Consider the following 18,810-nt stretch of genomic DNA (forward strand, 5'->3'; position numbering starts at 1 on the left):
CTACTCATCTTGGCGGGCGTGTAGCTAAGAGACTAGTTGGGGTTTCGGTCTTATGGAAGCCAGAGCCGTAGATTGCACCGAATGATCCGCAAGATGGCTATTTCAGCTCAAAACATCATACAAATGTGGAACGCTACCTTCAAATAATTCCAGATCTGCCGATTTCGTCGAATAAGATGACTGTGCCATGCTAGCTTTATTTGATTAAAAACAGAACTCAGCCCCGGACGCATAGCGGAAGAAAAGGAAAAAGGATCTCGTGTGATGTGCTTTCAACATTTCCAGTTTCACTCTCTGACTCACCCCGTGCTGCAAGCAAAAGCAACCAACATCGATGCTGCACCAACATAATTCGTTTAATAAAACAACAGCTTCATGTCTTGCTGTGCCTCAAGTGACCAAATTTCAAGCAATATCTTTAGTGAATTTGTGTACTTCTGTTATAATCGGTGGACTTCGCGCGCGTAGATGAGAAAAGATGGTCATTCCACGCACTCATGAGGCCAGCTATCGTGGGCTTCCGAGGGTGACTGCTGCGGGCTGCGGCTGGCCATTGTTGTGGTGCTGCTGACGTCATAAGAGCATTCACGGTTTTGACCATTCCCCCCCCCCCCCCTCGTCCTCTTCACTTGTCTCTCGCCGCGACAGGCGCCGCGCCTTATTTGATGACGCGTAGAAGCATCTTGTAGCACGCCTTGCTGAAGGTGTCGAGTAATAGATATTCACGGCTCGTGCAAGTCGCCATTTCTGTTTGCACTGGGCTCGACCGGGACGGCGAAGCCATCATTCTAGGACCTTCCGTTCATTGCCGTGTCGAGTTTGACTTAAACCGTACTTGGCTATCAATTCAGCTGACTTAATGGACATGCCTCCGATTCCAAGCGTCGGTGGCGTCCGCTCGGGAAATTAACGAGACGAAGTCTGTAGAGGGCGCCCCGACTCTCGACGATAAGCCCGATCGGACGGACGATCAGCTGTCGGCGTCTTGCGCTAGGCCCGAGATAACGACACGCGACGAGAGTGGAGCTGAAACGACCCGAACACATATCGCATGACGCGGTGGCGGAGTGGAAACAGCGTTGCAAGAAATCGCGACGCGCGCCGAGCGTACACCATTCCCGCGGCGACGAAACCCGTTGACCTCAATGTGACCCCAGCCAGCCCCGCAGGCACGCGTATTTTCCGGCGACGGCGTTTCATAACTGCTGACCCCCGGGGCGCGCTTAACTGATCGGCCCGCGTTGACGTCCTTGATATGAGCAAGAAAGCCCTCCAGCTGCTGCGTTTTCAGCGTTATGAGTTCAGAGTTATTTCTGAGGAAAGATGTGGCAGAATGTCATGCTGCAGATTCTGCATCAGGCGTGCTTCGGAAAGAATGCGTGCGGTCGTGTACCACTTCGTATTTGCGAGTGACCAATTGGTGGAATACTTATATGCTGACAAATTGCGCGCACCTCGGACATTGTTTTTTCAGATTGTTGCGACGCTTTTGAATGCAAGTTGAGTGACACAGGGAGGCCTTAGACCGCCCGCGTTTAGTGATCCAATCATTGCGTCTCCGGCGTCCGGCAACTGTGTTTCGTATTCCGACTAACGTAAGTTACATCCGGACCTACTTTACAAGTCTCGCCTCAACAAAATTCGTTCCAGGACGGCACAAGAATGACGCGTCTAGAATGGGCTACGACATATGAAACCCCTTGAGGAGTAAAAACTAAATATGTCGGGAAACATGGAAGCTTTACATGAGTCGTGAAAGAAGATAAGCGTTACGCGAGGAAGATGCGCAAGGAAGACGCGTGAGGAAAACGCGAAGACGTACAGTGTAGGCGATACGCTGAGTTTCCGTTTGAAACAGTCCCAGGTGATTATAATGGCGCACTTTTTCCGGGCCCAGTTTGTATCCTCCGTTCAGTCGCGATTCCACGATCCATGCTTTCAGCTTAGTTGAGGTTACAGTTCAGTCACATCCCAGCATCAATTCACATTGCGGTCCTGGTCACCGTTCCCGTGCAGGGATCAGCTCAGTTCCGGTCTCAGTTCAGCCGCGAGTCCGGCTCTCTCCCTCCCAGTTCAGCCGCGGGTCCGGTTCTCTGTCCCAGTTCAGCCGCGAGTCCGGTTCTCCGTCCCATTTCAGCCACGAACCCGGTTCTCCGTTCCAGTTCAGCCGCGAATCCGGCTCTCCCTTCCAGTTTAGTCGCGAATCTGATTCTCCCTCCCAGTTCAGCCGCGAATCCGGTTTTCCCTTCCGGTTCAGCCGCGAGTCCGGTTCTCCCTCCCAGTTCAGCTGCGAGTCCGGCTCTCCCTCCCAGTTCAGCGGCGCCACCAGTCCGCCCCTCCAGCTCAGCAAAGTGCATCCGGTTGGGTGCCAGAGAGGCAAATATGAATTCGTGCCATCAGACTTCTGTCTCCCACCCCCGTCACCACCTCACCCCTCTACCGCCTCGACCCCCCACCACGCTCCGTTGACCTTAGACCCCGAGCACTCACATCGTGACATTGGACGGAACGGAAAACGGACGACAATGCAAGCGATGCGCAGCAGCTGACGAAAAAGGCATACAAATACCGGGCTGCCCGCCATCCGGCTCGGCGCTGATTATTCGGTTCTGGGTGAGGAGATGAGCCATAGCCAGCAGATCCCATAGCCCTAGCCACAGCCAGTAGATCCCATAACCATAGCCATAGCCAGTAGGCACGTGTGCTGTAACGTGAAAAACATCCACATCCTTGACTTCCTAGTGGCTGAACTTTCTATTACTATTTCATATGCGACCCCGACTACCCCCCCCCCCACCCAACCCCCGCCCCGACCCCAGCCCACTTCAGCCACGACCCCGGCCGGCCCTCCCAGCTCGGTCCGGGGAGGACAGTTCATGTCACGGCCGGTGCCTCCGCAGCTCCGTGGTAATCTCTGCTGTCGCCCGCCCGCTCGCGCCGCGTCCGTCAGTCAGCTGCGTGTGTGGGCTGCGGACCCACTCCAGCCTGACGAAGCAGGGCCGGGTCATTTGCCACGCCGTGCCGGTCCGGAGACGGCTGAGGGCGCGTGGCGTGGGCGGTACCAGGAAGGGAGGTCGATGTCGGGGGGGGGGGGGGCATCAGGACGAGAGATGGGAGGGGGTGTCAGGGGCGGTCCCAGGATAACAGGCGGGAGTATGTCGGGTAAGTCCCAGGACAGGAGATGGGGAGGAGGAGCGTCAGGAGCATTCCCAGGACATGAGATGGGGGGAGGAGGAGCGTCAGGAGCAGTCCCAGGACAGGAGATGGGGGGGGGGGGCGTTAGAGACAGTCCCAGGACAGGAGATGGGGAGGGGGAGGCACTTTAGGAGCGGTCCCCAGACAGGAGGCAGGAGTATGTTAGGTGGGTTCCGGGACAGGAGATGGGGTGAAGGGAAGCACGTCAGGGGCTGCCCCAAAGACAGAAGGTGAGGGAGCTATGCCAGTGCGGTCCGTGGGTGAAAGGTCGGGACGATTAACAGGGTGCCAGTAACGGTCACAGTGTGGAGGAGGTCGGGGGCGGCACGATAACAACCGCATCATGCTTTGTGATGACACTGTCCAACCAGGACATACTCCTCTGGGAAGATATCTTCAGAGAGGAGTCAAAACTTTCGACGTCTCATAGCTCGTGCAGAGGAAACAATGCCGAAAAAGGACCTCTTATGCGCGTGCCCTCCCCCCCCCCCTCCCCGGTGTGGGTCCATGGTGAAGACGCGTGTCATTCGAATTCAGGCGAAATAAGTCACTTAGGGGCGATCATCTTCTACTTTACACCGCGGCTTATCAGGTGGAACACTTCCTTACCGGTGATTGGCCCAATCAGCGACCCAGCGCGCGCGTGATTGGCTACACTGCAACTAAGCGTGTGGAAGCGGTTACCTAGGGGCGCATTAGCTGCTCTGTAATTTAGGTCAAAGCTTAGTTGCTGACCGTTGTAAAATATATACGACGATGAAATATTCGAATACGTATAGAGTTCACTGTGTACACACATACACGCATTGGGTGCATATCTTAAACCTTGGGTTTGCGAACTTAACTGCCTTGGAACGTTATACCTCGCCTTTTCACACAGAAGAATAATAACCAATGCGTTTTAGTTAAATTTGGTTTCGTCGCTTCGTTTTAGAAAAATTCGACACGCTGGGTCCGATTCACACCCCCGGGCTCTCACCCGTCACCTGCCCCACTGCGTCAATCTGCAAACTCCCCTTCCCCACCCACACCCACGCCTCTTTCCCCGACCTCATCAGGCCGCCTCCGTCTGTGGGCCGGCCCGGTCTTCAGCCCCCGGCGCGGAGGCAGGTGAGTGGGGAGGGCGTGGGCCGACTCATCAGAGCCCCCGTCCGCCCCGTGTCGAGCGTCGACTCTCGTCGGCGTCGGTCGTCGGCACGCGTCGGTGACGGCGACGTCTCGAGCGTCGGCGACGGCGATATCTCGAGCGCCTCCTGGGAGGACGGGGGGTGGGGGTCGTTATAGGATGTGAAGGGGAGCCAGAGGTTCATGAGCAGCTCGATCCTTTCCCGTATGACTCCACTGGCCTTAGGTGTTTTAGACACCGGTGTGTTCTATGAAATATCGTTCAAGGCCAACGGGGTGCCAGCAATGTAGTGGTTAACGCGTCTGCGTTAAGCGATGTGCGTCCGGGAGACCAGAGGTACGGGGTTCGATTCCCCGCGGTGCCCGTCCTTCCTGCCAGGGTGAGAGGCAGGCGGCGCCGTTGCCTCAGCAGCTGAGTGCGTCGTAAAGCCCCAATGACATACGTTCAAGACCAACAACGCGAACTGTTTTTGACAAAGCACTTGCAATGCAAGTGTGGTACACCTTACTCGATCCTACCCGTATCCTGTGATGGCTCATCATACATTTTTTTAATTGCTCCAGACATGTATTACATCATGTTGTCACCTGACGTTTGTGAATTATTTACACGCGACTGGAGACTTGCCCACGTCAGATGCCGATCCTCCGACGTCGCTGCGAAACCCGACGGGCTTATGCACTGTTTTGCAGGACCCTCCGTTCAGGTGTGCCGAAACACTGGAAGCACTCGCACCCTCCGAGGTATGAGGCCTCCCGTTGCCTTCCTGCTTCATCCAACGCGTGTAGTCTCTGTCCATCCTGGCGCCTCACATCTTTCCCACACTGACCAGCCTCCAGTAGCAACCGCCGGCCGGGGCAGGTCAGCCGGGGCAGGTCATCAGGTGAGCGGTGGCGGAGACAGGGCAGGTCGGCTGGGGCAGGTCATCAGGCCGGCGGCGGTGGAGACGGGGCAGGTCGTCAGACCGGCGGGGGCGTAGACCAGACAGGGCCGACTGACGACCTGCCCCAGCCGGCCCGCCCTGTCTCCTTCGCCGCTGACCTGACGACCTGCCCCAGCCGCTGACCTGACCAGCCGCTGACCAGCTGGGGCAGGTCGTCAGGCCGGCGGCGGCGGAGGCAGACAGAGGACAGGCTGGCCGGGACGGGCCATCAGGCCGGCGGTGGCAGAGACAGGGCTAGCCGGCCGGGGCAGGTCGTCAGGCCGGTGGCGGAGACAGGGCTAGCCGGCCGAGGCAGGTCATCAGGCCGGTGGCGGAGACAGGGCTAGCCGGCCGGGGCAGGTCGTCAGGTCGGTGGCGGAGACAGGGCTAGCCGGCCGGGGCAGGTCGTCAGGCCGGTGGCGGAGTCAGGGCTAGCCGGCCGGGGCAGGTCATCAGGCCGGTGGCGGAGACAGGGCTAGCCGGCCGGGGCAGGTCGTCAGCCCGGTGGCGGAGACAGTGCAGCTCGGCCGGGCCGTACGGTGACCTTTCCCCACGACCGGAACGGCGGCACAGAGCGGCCATTCGTCACAGGGACGCCTGAGCCGGCCGTGACATTGAGGACGGCGGGGCGTCGAATGTGGCAGCCGGCGGGCAGGGTGCCGGACGCTGCACGACGACGGCTGTGGCGACAGCTCGCGCAGCCGCATTCATGAACCGAACGTATGTGAGTGTATATGCGTATGTGAGTGTCAGTGCGTAGGATATTCGTATGTGCGTAGTGCGTATGTGATATGCGTATGTGAGTGTGAGTGTATATGCGTAACGTATGTGAGTGTGAGTGTATATGCGTAACGTATGTGAGTATAGAGTGTATGTGTGAGTGCATCGAGTATCGTGGCCTTAAGGAGCTCGGAGAGGAGATGCGGTGCTGAGTATTGCGCAGCGTGAGAGCATTGACTACTCTCAGACAGTACTGACGACACAGTTGTACTTATACTGACACCACTGTTGTATTGAGCTGACTCCACTGTTGTACGGAACTGACGCCACTGTTGTACAGAACTGACACCACTGTTGTACAGAACTGACACCACTGCCGTGCTAAGCTGACGCCACTGTCGTACAGAACTGACGCCACTGTCGTACTAAGCTGACGCCACTGTTGTACAGAACTGACGCCACTCTCGTACTAAGCTGACGCCACTGTTGTACTGAGCTGACGCCACTGTTGTATGAAAAATATATACTGTTGTTATGTTGTTGTACTGTTGTATGCGAAATATGAGGAGATACCGCGATTCAATGACACACAGAGTGAATTCTAGCTCTGCGACTGGCAAAGAGCATTTCAGTGTCACGTCGTTCGCGCACTTATGCTACCTCAGTGGCAGTTAAACAACGCCTCTCGTATGCTTAGTGGGTGATACTGCATCATCCTGGTCCCCCTATGGCGAGCAATAACTGCTCTTTGGCTAGCACGTTTGAAATAATGCAGCTATAAGTGTCAGTGCCATGGCTCCATTTGTCAGTGTCAAGATCAAGGACATTCGCTGGCCGAGCGGCGGTGTTCCCCACTTGATTTCCAGTGCACCCGTGGCTTGAATGGCATGGCCGTCCAATATGACGCCTTTTCCCTCCGCATGGTGTCAAGGAATGCTCATTTCCCCGCGCCTTATGACTTCACTGCGTCGCACATAGATGGATCATACTGCTTTCTGTACTAAAAAAGCTAGGTCAAGGTCACGCTGGCCGTCCATGGAGGGAGGAGTGCAGACGGCAGCTTGCTAGCAATGCTCACAAACCGGCTTTACGCCTTTGCTTGCGTCGCATCAGTGTGATGAGACGATGGTCCCCGGTGTCCTTGGTGAATGGGCTTCGGTGGCATATCACGTGACCAAGGAAGACAGTTATTGTAGCGCTGTGATCCCTAATTAGTGTTCAGGCTGGCTGTAATCAGCCGGCTTTTGTGTGCCTTGGCACAGACAGACGTTTGATGGGAGGTTTGTTCTTCGTCGGGTTGAGGCTCAGCATATGTTTGTGTAAATGCGGCGAATGGGTGTGAAGAGCGTCATTTATATTCTTATTTTATTGTTCAGAATAATAAGTGAAGCTGTTTGGTCATAGCGTCCTTCGGCGTTAAGTAAGTTTTGCCATGCCGTCATTCGATGTTAAGTAGTTATGTCACAAACGGTCAGACGACACTTTTAATGGAGATTTGGTGAGTCATAGCTTTGGTTTAATTATAGACACGTCCAGTTTTCATAGCCAATAACGTCATATTCTCTTATGCCTGATGCCAGCGTGATAAGAATATAAACTACGGAAACTACGGTAGAAACCGTAGAAACTGTGACCAGGACTGTATCAACCGCAGCATGCGCTGTGGAGACTTCGAATTTTGCGGTGCAGACTGTATAGACGGCAAATTACAAGACTGGCAAGACGCAGACACAGATCGAAACAAACGCGCAGGTGGTGGGAAGGATACGAATTCATAGCCTGCGGTTGTTTCTCCAACATGGGCCACAGCACTCAGCATCTCATGTTTTTTTGTGCCTAGTGATGCTGATGAGCGCGCACAGATCACGCTTCAGAGCGCCTACACTTGCTTTCTCTGGAATCCTCTGACGTTACATCACCCAAAAGGAAGGCATCTCAGGATGTAAATTAGGGGACCAGTAGTGCAGATGATGGAGGTACTTCAGTGGGAGCCTATGATCAACTTGATCAATCAGCCAAGGGATGCTGACCGGTTATCGTTACCCGGCTGCCAACTGACATAATTAGCTGAATTCGCTGATGGTCAGCTTCCTATCTCACCCATGAGGCAAATCGCATCACAGCACAATAGGGTTTATTGAAAGCATCCGTGACATTATTTTCTTCCGCTGAAGACATGGCATGATGACCGTTTCTCCGCTATGTCTTAGGTTTCATGATGCTTATGTTTTCCATTTCACAGACGACAGCCTAACCACAGATGGATCCAGAAGGGGAGGCGGAGGGAGGGGAGGGGGGGGGGGGTTGTGATGCCGTGTCCCCCTGAGGCCAATGAGGTTTTGGCTATCCGAAGGGGCACCGACATTGCATAGTAAAATGGAACCAAGTCCTTTACTTCGGAACCTTATAACCTTTATTTTCAAGAGGCACCTAATTACAAGAAGCATCATAAAGGCCCCAATGCTTTCCTTTCTTGAGTAACGATAGACTCCATGAGGCACCAAAAATGGCACCAAACTGTTCATTTTTGCGAGGAACCGAATTCCAAGCGGCCACGATCAAGGACGGACGTAGTGTGGGACACGGGGGCACATACCCGTCCCCCTTAGGTCCTTGGGTCCTTAACTCCTCAGTCCTTAATTCATCAAATTCTTAGGTTCCCAGTGTCCCGAGGGGTCCTTTGAGTCCTTTGGGGCAGACAATTAAGACCCCGATCGACCAACACGGCTCGCATGTGAACGTTATCAGACGATTGTGTTCGTTTGTTTACAAAAAAAAAACTTTTACTGCGTGAACCGACGACAGTGCATCATTCAATGAGCGGTAATTTAAATGCTTACCATACGCAATCAGCGTAAAATTAGAACAGGACTGTATCGCACGTCGTGTTGCAAGCCAATGCAAGCCATCCATCACGTTCCAGTGCGTCAATGACGAACCTTGGGCAACGCCCACAGACAGTCAGCGGCGGGTCCGCCAGGGCATTGCCACCCAAGAACACCAGCCGGAAACAAACGACAGTCGTCTGGCCACCCCCCCCCCCCCCCCCACCCACCCCATTTCCTACCTCATGCTCTGGTGACTACTCCGAATCAAACGACAATAGTCTGGCCACACACACACACACACACACACACCCCATCCCCTTCCTCATGTTCTGATCCCCTTCCTCATGCTCTGGTGACTTCTCCGAAACAAGACGACAGTCGTCTGGCCACCCCCATCCCCTAGTTCATGCTTTGGCGACCGCTCCGGAAACAGACAGCAATCGTCTTGCACCCCCATTCCCTAGCTCATGCTCTGGTGACCGCTCGTTCTTGTCACGGAGTGCAGCGCGTGACTCAACCGGCCACCAGCGGGCACGGTGCGACCCGAGCTACGCCGCGGGTGGGGGGACATTCCATGGGTGAGACGGGATAAACACGAGTGTTAACTTAGACTAGAGATGCAACTTTTCAAACCGCCAACCCGCCACACCAGACCCGCAAGAACCCGCGGGTCGTTGACCCGTTTGTCGACCAGACCTCACTGGCTTTCGTATGTGCAAATTTTAACAATCAAAATAACGCGTTTTTGCTATTTTGAAGTTTCAAAACCTTCAGAACTTAGAGAGCGCTGCCAGACACCCACAGTTGCTGATGCATCGCATGCGCATGAATTGTCGATATAGAAGTATTGTTGATGTAGAGTTGGTCTTTTTAGGCCTGCACTTCTTCATCTACACAAGAACGCACAATTGTGGATGATGCATACGACACATTTTACCCTTACTGCTATTGTCATTATTCTCAGCGTATCTGTCTCATAGGATTTTTGTTCTGGTCGTTTTTTCATCTCTTACAAGTTCTGTCGCACTATCTATCTAGATTGCCGGGATCTGGCCAGGTGCCGGTGACAGATATCCTGACAAACTAGCATCTCTGGTGCACGAACCTATCAAGGCCAGCGCACTCTGCGCGGCGAGACGCGCCTGCATCAGTGCAGTGGAGCCAGGCCCAGTGCACTGCACTCGCATTGTGCGCCTCGGGCCCGGCCCGGTGCAGTGTACGTCACCTCTTCCCGTGGAGCTCTCCGCAGTCAGCAGACATCTGTCGGGCCGCTGCACGGGCGCTGCGGGCGCGGAAGTGCTGCTGCGAGTCAGTTCGTCGTCCTGGGGACGCCCCGTGAGGGTGGCTTTCGCGATGGAGGCAGCTGGGCGGTCGCCGCGAGAGCCCTGGGCCGAGGCGCCGCTGCACGACTCGGCCACCGTGGACGCGCTGCGGCGGAGATGCGGGGAACACGTTGAGCTGGCTGTCTGGAGCGTCATGGCCGAAGTCACCAGGCTGAATCCGGCCAAGGACTACGCGTCGATCCGCGCAGACGAACAGTCCGAGACGCTGCGCTTCTTGGCCAGTTCTGCGTCCTTGAACATGCTGCAGCGTGCTCGCAACCCTTGTCGCTGCTCGCCACTCGGTAAGCTTCGGGTGCAGAGCTCACAGACGTCCGGCAGCGTGCTGGAGGGTCTCGACTGTGCCATGGGGCCGACCTGGACTGGCTCTGACGTCGATGACATGGTTGAGCTCGGTCCCACTGCCTGGGGCCTCCCAGACGCGGATACCGCCGCGCCCCTCGTCGAGAGACACGCCGAGGCAGCTTCGCCTACGGCAACGTCGCCTCGCCTGGTGCTGATCGCCACCAACAACGCGGGCTACGTGCAGGTGCTGCAGGTGCGGATGCCCGACTGCGCGCATCAGGAGCCCCTGGTGTTGTCGGCCGCGACCGTCCGCTATCTGATGCTAGAATGGCGGGCTGTAGAGAGCGGAACGATGGAAACAGCTGAGATTACAGGGCCGTCGATTGCAAACTCCTTCAGGCAAAGGTCGCTCTACGCGGGCAGTGACCTGGTGCCCTGCTTCCATGTTCCCTGGTGGCCCGACGACGACTTCCTGGAGCGGTGTCAAGATCACGGCTGGCCCTCGCCAGCCCTGCGGGAGGACATCTGCAGGTTCGGAGTGCACCTGGTGCCGACGGGCCGCAATGGCAGCGCCACGGAGGACTCGGAGTGGCGCGTGTCCTTCTCGCGCGCGGAAGGCCTGGCCATGTGGCAGCTGACCTGGGTCCAGCGAGGCGCGTTGGTCGCCCTGAAGATCTGCAAGAAAGCCATGGGGGAAAGGGGTAAAGCGATTAAGTCGTACTTCATGAAGACGGCGCTGCTCTGGCTCCGCCAGGACAAGTCTATCGACGACTGGAGTAGCTGCACAGAAGGCGCGCTCACCATCTTACAGTATCTGAGGTTCGTTCTACGCACTAGTGGGCTGCGGTGCTTCTTCTGGACCGAGATCAATCTGTTTAAGAGGTTCAGGTGGGAGGAGAGGAAGCGCATGGATGAGACAATCGTCTACATGAGGGACAATCTGGTGCAGCTGGTGATGCGCCGGTGCGCTGGGCTTGTCCCGGAGCTGTTGGCAGGACCAGACCAGCCATTGTCCGAGCGCCAGCTGCGTCTCTGCCTCACTCGCCAGTGGACACGAAAGGCTGTGCATTGGACTATCGCAACGAGCCGTACGTTCAGCTTCTGGCAGTCCACTTTCAAGCGGTGGCTTTTGTTCATGCGCCTTCTGAGAGCGCCAGCGGAGAGAGAAGTGGTGAAGGAGGTGATGTGCGATATCCTGACCCGCACTGTCAACGTACAGATGGCGCTGCTCAGGGCGGCGCATCTGGCTCCGGCAGAGGTGTTCGGCCGGATGCGCCTGACGCCCGTCGGCGGCGACATGTTCACCTGGGACGCGGCGCCGCTGCTAGAGCTGCTCACTCCCTCCGATCTGAAGGAGCTGCTGTGGGATCCGGCCGCAGTCTTCGCCTGGTGTCGACGCCAGCGGGCAGGGCCGCCCGACCAGCGACCGGCCGGCCTGCCCGCTGATCCCAGCTCACCGCGAGGCCTGGCGGCCCTCCTCCTAAACGGACCGCTGCTGGCGCGGGCCATTGCCGAGAGCGTGCCTAGCCGGCTGGCCCAGCAGGAGAAAATAGAGCAGATGTATCTGCAGGATGGGGGTCTTCAACAGGCTCTCTCCCCAGCTCCGTATGAAGCCTGTGAGCAGGAGATGAAAACGTACCACAAAGGCAACCTGGAGGGTCACCTGCAGCAGAATGTAGGCGTGGACAGGTCGGCTGCCAGCGGTCTAGCCGACCTCTGGCGACGCGAGATACGCAGCCTCCTGTCTGAAGACGACTTCCGGACCCACTACCAGACGCTCTACTCTTCTCTGCTGGACCCATGGAAGATGAGCAAGTTCTCGCGGCCGGGAGCCGGCTGGTGACGGGCCAACAACGGTGCCTCCCTTGTGTGTGTGGCACCGGACGCAGAATCGTGCAGCCCCAGTGACCTCGTTCGCCCGTGCGCATTGCGCCGGTCGCGTGCGCCTCCAGCACCGGCGATCTGCGCGTGCGTGTGGCCGTTGCGGAAGCCGCTGCGGAACAGCCTCTTGAAGCTAGGTGTGCGGCATCCCCGTGACCGTCGTCTCGCTTTCGATCTCCGGTTGATGAACGAAGAGCGCTGGCTTGCGTCGAGAGGCATCGGTGAGCGTTGCGTGTGGTGACGTGATCGTCAAGATTGAGACGTGCCCGACCCTCATCTTGATATGGTGAGCAGAGCTATCGCTGGCTGTAGGCGGTCCTGTGGTGGCAGCGGATCAGCTGGAGACGCAGGCTGGCCCGCCATGCTGCCAGCTTGAATGCCCACAAACAGCTCACCCAGGAAGCCTTAACATGAATCACGCCGCCCGCCGAAGAAGAACAAAAATCATCAAACGTTGGATGGAATAATTATTCCAACCAAGGTGTCCGTCAGTGGTGTTAGGACCGCATCGGCCAAGAGCCTCACCGGCCGCCGTCAGCTGGCCTTGCTTCTGATGAGGACATGCGGGTGTTCCGTATAAAGCTGTGCATGCACCGCAACCCGAAAAAGTCTCGGGCGCTCTGCAAGTCGCGTTTCGCTGCTCGGCGGGGCCGAAAGCGTCCTTGGCAAGATATATGCATGGGCAGACGCAAAATATCCTCAGGCCATTCTCGGGGTCACCTTACGCCTGTCGATGCTTTCAGAAGTAACCAGCCGAGGCGCAAGAACCAGTTACTAACGCTGATCAGTTCTCGTTGCCTGGTCAGCAACGACCTGCTTCTGGTTCATTTGCCGCTTGATGAGATTTTATCTCACTCGTCGGACAAATTGGATGCTAACCAGCGCAGGTGGTGGTATGCCGATGAGAGCTCAGTGCGATACCACCAAACGCAGCGAGCAATCAGTAGTGAATGATTTTCCAGCGTCATCTGGTCCGTTTCTACGAGTTTTTGTCCCGTGTTGTAATTGCCATGAATTATCCCTGGATTTACGTCTATGTGCTGATATTTTCGACGCTTTCTTATCAAAGAAAGCAGGCTAGCTTTCAATGGTCCATTTTTTCGACGTCCACCTTTAAAACCACCGCCCAGGTTTTAAATGTCGCGAGATGACGCCCCGATTATCTCTTATTCATTTTTCTGATTCTGAGTACGCTTAAAGGCGGGCCGTAAAACGTTTTTGTGTTACGTACTTGGATGAATTTCTTGTGAATGAATGCTTGGAACGCCGGAAAGAAGAACGTCTCGCAGTTTGCAACAATACTGTCGCTGACCTCTGCAGACTGTCAAGAACATTTTCTCAAAGAATTGCACTTCCAATATTGAAGGTCTCGCCAAGAGTTGGTCTGACTGTTCGCTCCTATGAGACCAATGGGACAGCAGGCTGAGAGAATAACGGGGAGTAGTGACATGTGCATAACGTAACAGGTTGTATTGAATACTGACGGAGCGTTGAGTTGCATTCACAGTAACTGAGTGTCGGTGGCGGCAAAAACGGCTTGCCCGGCTAGGCTCATAGAACAAAACCACACAAGCAATCATATGTTGTTTTTTGTCTGCTGTTTTCCCGAAGTCTCTACCAGACGACCTTTTCTATCCCCCCCCCCCCCCCCAGGGTTAGAGCCGGGCGCCGAAGTGTAGCATCAACAGTTGAGTGCGTCGTTAAGGCTCAACGACAACATTGGCAATTAGACGACCTTTGGTGTCCTTACCCGAGTCCATGCCGGCGACGTTTCCACAACCCTGTACCATAAACCTTATCTGCTATCCCTCCCACATTGCTGCGCATGGGTCTACCCGACCGACGAGGGCTTTTGCACCGACGGCAGTGTGGTGGCAGTAGAAATGACAGCAGCGCAATCAGCGCGAACATGGCCGGCAGTGACGTTAGTAAAATCAGTAACAGCAGTGAAGGCACCGACCCAACGATTTTAGCTCCCGTTGAAATAAAATGGAAATACTTAATCGTGGGCTTTTAGCGAGACTTGTTGTAGACGAGCGAAGAGTATCGGAGCAAACCGATGACAGACGCTTGATCGGACCAGGAGAGTGTTCCGGGAGGCGGAGCTGCGAGAGTTCAGTCGCATGTTTCCATCGTCTTTCAGACACATTTTCTTAGAGGGAAGCCGTGAATAATCGTTCAGGACGATTCCTTCCTCCAAAGTGCGTGACTCTTGCCAAGTTGAGTACCTTTCTGACAATTGGCAGAGGAAACCTAGACGCCTTCCTGCCTACCCCTTCGCACAACGTGTAGCTCCCGAGGAAAGAGGCTAGGCAAGTGGCCGCGATCGATCTTGCTGGGCGATGATTGTGAGTCGCCGCTAGTGAGTTCACACTTTGGCCGGTGCAATGACCTCGGTTCTCACGCTCCGCACCAAACCTCCATATCGCACGGTGTGTTGCGCACAGTTTGGAAAAGAGCTTCCTGAAGAGGACCTTAGCTCGTGTGGCGACTTGCGGACCAGTGCAGCTTTTTATGGTCATTCCGGAACAGATTATGCTGGACTGGTGGTGCCTGAAAACTCACAGTAGCGAGTTGGTTGAAATTCGGTGGTAATACATTAATTTTGTGCGTATTTTCCGAGCTGGCCTCGGGAGAGGTTTTTGAAGATGCATCCGGCTATTTGGAGCATACGAGAAGTATTTTATTGCAGGACGACATCAATATAGCAACGTTCAGATAGGAGCAGCTTTACATTTAGAAATCGAAAGCTCAGTTGGTCAGGGGCCGACCGTTGCTTTTGTACACATATGCTACATTTTGTGACGGCACGACCGAACCCAAATGAGCCAATATATATATATATATATATATATATATATATATATATATATATATATATATATGGCCTCAACATTGCCTGATGTATATATATATATATATATATATATATATATATATATATATATATATATATATATACATCAGGCAATGTTGAGGCCATATTTCTTCATTAGTACCATCTCACAAGAGGGACTTTTGCAGATCATCTGTCGGATTCATTATAAAGTTTTTAGGGGAATTAGTGACAGCAGATACAAACCACCATAACTTACTTTGTCCTGGACACGTTTCTGGTAGTTGTTTTCATTTTAAGACCCAAAATGTTATTTCATGTTCTTGCAGGCTATGTGAAAGGGCACAAAAGGGTTTGAGTTGCATACTCTCCCATTCGATATTATATTGATCTTAGATCTGAGATCGGATCTCCGATCTGCTGATATCAGAATGAAGATGTTTGGCACATTGCAGCCATAAACTAGACTCTTGCCGTTTCACTTGCATTCTTATCTGGACATCGGTAATGATCAGCAAACTCGCACAATCATGACAATGCCTGTACGTCCAAGCGAGAGCTGGGAAAACCTTAACCTTCCCCGCGACTCAGTCCGTGGAGGTGGGGAGGGGGGGGGGGGGTTGGCCAACGGCCACTGCGTGGGTTTTCCTATCAGAGGTAGAAGTGGATTATTTGCTTCGTCAGACTGACGACTGGCCATGAAGTGTCAGACCTGTGCTTGCCGAACACGATCAGTCGTGTTGAGATATTCCGCAGCATCTTATAGTATTTTGGAACAAATCGTTCACTTAGTGTCCTTAAGGAGAGGATATTTTGTGCCAAATCACCCACAAAACGCGGTCAATGTCGGGCGTTTTGTTACCCATTGAGTTTCAACACACAAAGTTCGAGCTGTACGCGCTCATCTTTGACCTTTTGACCCAGCAGCCGGCCTGTGCGCTCGATATCTCGCCCAACTGTTCCCCGGAGATCCCTGCCAATTGGCGCACGAGCCTCGGCTGATCCAAGCGCTGACCAATCAGCTCGTTTACAGCAGAATCCTGGACGGAAGCGCCAACGGCCGGCGTGGGACGCGTTCTCAGGCCTCAAAGTAATCACGGGGACGCATGAAGCGTATTGTTCAGTGTGTGTGTGTGTGTGTGTGTGTGTGTGTGTGTGTGTGTGTGTGTGTGCGTGCGTGCGTGCGTGCGTGCGTGTGTGCGTGCGTGCGTGCGTGCGTGTGTGTGTGTGTGTGTGTGTGTGTGTGTGTGTGTGTGGATTTTTCAAGTTTGGGTATGTGTGCGTTCGGCGTTCTCATTGCTATCTATAATGCAGGTGTGCAAATGGAGCGCTTACGGTTTTGTAAGGCCATTGCTACATATGTGCAGGCAACTCTAGCGCCCCTCAATCGTGGGCGCCTTTTTCTGACGTTGCAGGGTTTGTATGTAGAATCTCGGCGAGCAACAAAAAGCACAAAAAAAGGGACAGCGATTATTGCCCTGCATCGTTTTCACCGGTGGAGATTTTTGGCCAGCTCTGGTGGCTGTTTCCGGTGGGAAAGGCTACTGCGCTGGCCTCTAGCGACTGCCGCCGGTCAGCTGGAGCTGGCCTGATCCTCTCCTGAAGCTTGCGCTGATGCGGCGACGGCAAAAGACGTGACGACCTAAGTATAAGGAAGCTTCGTACAAATAACCAGCCCGCCACCGGAATAATCATCATTTAATAATGATGATGACATGATTATAATGGTTTCGTGATACTTATGCTAGTACGGTACATGACAGTTGTGATAATCAGCGATGGACTGGCATGCATATTTTTACACATTTGGTAGTATTGTTCCGGTGGCATAGCGAATGACCTGCCATGAACTTAGCGTGATACGGCTAAAATTATAATGTTAGGAGCTCTAAACGCTGTAAGTTATATTCAATCGCATCGAAATTCTTCACACAGCTTTCTTAGAAAAGGAAACAAAACTGGGTGGACAGATTTTGAACATTTTAGAAAATCAGGGAAAAGGAATGATATGTACCGCCTACGCTTCTTCTGCCCCTCCGGTGAACACGGGGCATGTATTCAAAATTACACGGGTCTGGCCGAACGCAACCTTATTTAAATAGCCGCATGGAAATAAACCGAAGGTCACACATTGGCCATGGAACGCCCTGCGGACCTACGGGGTCTGGGACTCCATCCTTCAGAGAGCGCGTGTCGAAGTTTTGGCGGCGACGGGGCATCTGCTGGTCGCGGGATCGTCGGCAGCCGTCCCCCATCAATCAGCGGCATCAGATTAGACGTGCCTGCCACGAGACATCGCGCTGCTTGCCGGCCGACTGGTGGCGCCAGCTGCACGGTCGGCAGCGGCGGTCACCGGACAGCGCCACTGACGACGCGCTGTCGGTCGGCTCGGGGGGAGATGGGGACGGGGCGGCGAGCTCGGGTCACCTCCTCAGTAGGGGTCACCGTCTCAGCTCGGGTCGGCGTCTCGGCTTGGGTCGCCGCCTCAGCTCGGGTCACCGCCTCGGCCCAGGCCGCCGCCTCAGCTGAAGTCACCTCCTCAGCTCAGGCCACCGCCTCAAATGGGGTCACCGCCCCAGCAGGGGTCACCGCCTCAGCTCGGGTCACCGCCTCAACAGGGGTCACCGCCTCAGCAGGGGTCACCGCCTCAGCTCAGGCCGCCGCCTCAGCTGAAGTCACCGCCTCAGCTCAAGCCACCGCCTCAAATGGGGTCACCGCCTCAGCAGGGGTCACCGCCTCAGCTCGGGTCACCGCCTCAGCTCAGGTCACCGCCTCAGTTCGGGTCACCGCTCAGCTCGGATCACCGCCTCAGCCTCAGCTCGGATCACCGCCGCAGCTCAGTTCACCGCCTCAGCCCAGGTCACCGCCTCAGTTCGGGTCACCGCTCAGCTCGGATCACCGCCTCAGCTCAGTTCACCGCCTCAGCTTAGTTCACCGCTCAGCTGAGGTCATCGCCTCGGTTCTCGGGTCAGCTAGGGTCATCGCCTCCCCAGCCTCGCTGCATGCTGCGGGATGGGACCTCTGTCACGGCGTGCTTACCATGTATCGGTCGATAGATGTCGCAGTTAATTTCTCGCCGACAAGAGATATGGGCAAAGTTGCACTCGCAGCACCAAGTTATTCCTCCCATCCCTGTGCAGTTTCTGGGTTATTTGAAGTCCACCTGCAGGATAAAGTAAGATTTAAATGAGCTGATCTAATTCGTCCTAAAAAGGTCACCGGTTGTTCAAAAGACACCCGATCTTCTGACCAGTAGCATAGTCGGGCGGATGCCAGTCATTCAAGCGCCAGCTGTGAGACAAATCTGCGCAGCCATGGGCATGGTCCAACAGCGGCAAAAAAAGCAAAACGAAGCAAAATAAAGCAACACAAAACAAAACAAAACAAAAACAATGGACAAACAATTCAACAAAAAGTAGAGAGACTGTCTACTTCCTTTCCAAGTTATTAAACAATTTGTGTCGCACAAGAATGAGGTACCATCATCTGGTGACGAATTATTAATTAAACCACTTATTAGGATCAAGCTCCCATAGTAAAATATAGGACAAACCACGAAGAGCATAGCTTTGTTGCGGTGGTGCTGACCACAGTTGTAACCACGTTGGACGGTTCAACGAGCTACCCTCATGCTTGGCGTCGACGTCTGAGCGCTGTCGACGGCCTACGGAGTCAGT

General features: G+C 54.7%; 1 pseudogene; it reads left to right on the forward strand.

Annotated features, from left to right (window-relative positions):
- LOC119091948 (neuropeptide SIFamide receptor-like) overlaps window positions 1–18,810 on the forward strand; it is a 49,380-nt pseudogene that overhangs the window by 25,056 nt on the left and 5,514 nt on the right.

This window comes from Pollicipes pollicipes, unplaced genomic scaffold (genome assembly GCF_011947565.3).
Source record: "Pollicipes pollicipes isolate AB1234 unplaced genomic scaffold, Ppol_2.1 Scaffold_1600;HRSCAF=1878_pilon_pilon_pilon, whole genome shotgun sequence".
In the NCBI taxonomy this organism is placed as follows: Eukaryota; Metazoa; Arthropoda; class Thecostraca; order Pollicipedomorpha; family Pollicipedidae; genus Pollicipes; species Pollicipes pollicipes.